At 46.8% G+C, this 1,414-nt stretch overlaps 1 protein-coding gene across 1 annotated transcript in view; it reads left to right on the top strand.

Annotated features, from left to right (window-relative positions):
* Window positions 1-1,414, top strand: part of LOC105461018 — a 26,677-nt gene that overhangs the window by 14,840 nt on the left and 10,423 nt on the right. The gene's annotated exons all lie outside the window — the stretch shown is intronic.

The raw sequence follows: 1,414 nt of genomic DNA, 5'->3' as shown, positions 1-1,414 counted from the left end.
GTTGGTGTTGTCTAAGTCTTTGCCATCGAGGAACTAAGTGTTTAGATGTCGTCTAGGTCTTCGCCGTCGAGGAAGTAAATGTCTACGGGATTGCCGTCAAGGAACTAAATGTCTAGGAATCGTCTAAGCCTTCGCTGTCGAGGAAGTGAGTGTCTCCGTGTTCGCTATCGAGGAACTAAGTGTCTAAGTGTCGTCTAGGTCTTCGCCATCGAGGAAGTGAATATCTATGTGGTTGCTGTCGAGAAAATGAATGTCTACGTTGTCCCCGTCGAGGAACTGAGTGTCGTCTAGATCTTCGCCGTCGAGGAAGTGAATGTCTACGTGGTCGCCGTCGATGAAATGAGTATCTAAGTATTCGCCGTCAAGGAACTAAGTGTTTGGTGTTGTCTAGGTCTTCGCCATCGAGGAACTAAATGTTTAGATGTCATCCAGGTCTTCGCCGTCGAGGAAGTATATGTCTACGTGATTGCCGTCGAGGAACTAAATTTCTAGGAGTCGTCTAAGCTTTCGCTGTCGAGGAAGTGAGTGTCTATGCGTTCGCTGTCGAGGAACTAAGTGTCTAGGTGTCGTCTAGGTCTTCGCCATCGAGGAAGTGAATGTCTACGTGTTCATCGTTGAGGAACTAAATGTCTAGGTGTCGTCTAGATCTTTGCCGTCGAGGAAGTGAATATCTATGTGGTCGCCGTCGAGGAATTAAATGTCTAGGTGACGTCTAGGTCTTTGCCGTTGAGAAAGTGAATGTCTACGTGTTCATCGTCGAGGAACTAAGTGTCTAGGTCTTCGCCGTCGAGGAAGTGAATATCTACGTGATCGCCGTCGAGGAAATGAATGTCTGTGTGGTTGCCGTCGAGGAATTAAGTGTCTAGGTGACGTCTAGGTCTTCGCCGTCGAGGAAGTGAATGTCAACGTGTTCGTCGTCGAGGAACTAAGTGTCCAAGTGTCGTCTACATTTTCATCGTCGAGGAAGAGAATGTCTACGTGGTCGCCGTCGAAGAACTAAGGATCTACGCGTCTTCTAGGTCTTCACCATCGAGAAAGTGAATGTTTACGTGGTCGCCATCGAGAAAATTTGTGTCTACGTGTTTACCGTCGAGGAACTAAGTGTCTACGTATTGTCTAGATCTTTGCCGTCGAGGAAGTAAATGTCTATGTAATCGCCGTCGAAGAATTAAGTGTCTTCTAGGTCTCGCCTCTCTCTCGCCTTTCTCGTCTCTTTTACAGCTCTCTCGTCTCCTTAACAATTTTCTCGTCTCTTTCTCAGAACCCTCATCTGTCTCATGACTCTCTCGACTCTTTAACAATTCTGTCGTCTCTTTTTCAGTACTCTCGCCCTTCTCACAACTCTCTCGTCTCTTCTACAGTTTTCTTATCTTTCTCACGGCTCTCTCGTATTCCTTACATCTTTCTCGTCTGT

Source organism: Wasmannia auropunctata, unplaced genomic scaffold (genome assembly GCF_000956235.1).
Source record: "Wasmannia auropunctata unplaced genomic scaffold, wasmannia.A_1.0 LD336101.1, whole genome shotgun sequence".
NCBI lineage: Eukaryota > Metazoa > Arthropoda > Insecta > Hymenoptera > Formicidae > Wasmannia > Wasmannia auropunctata.
This window is presented reverse-complemented; position numbering and strand designations above follow the sequence as displayed.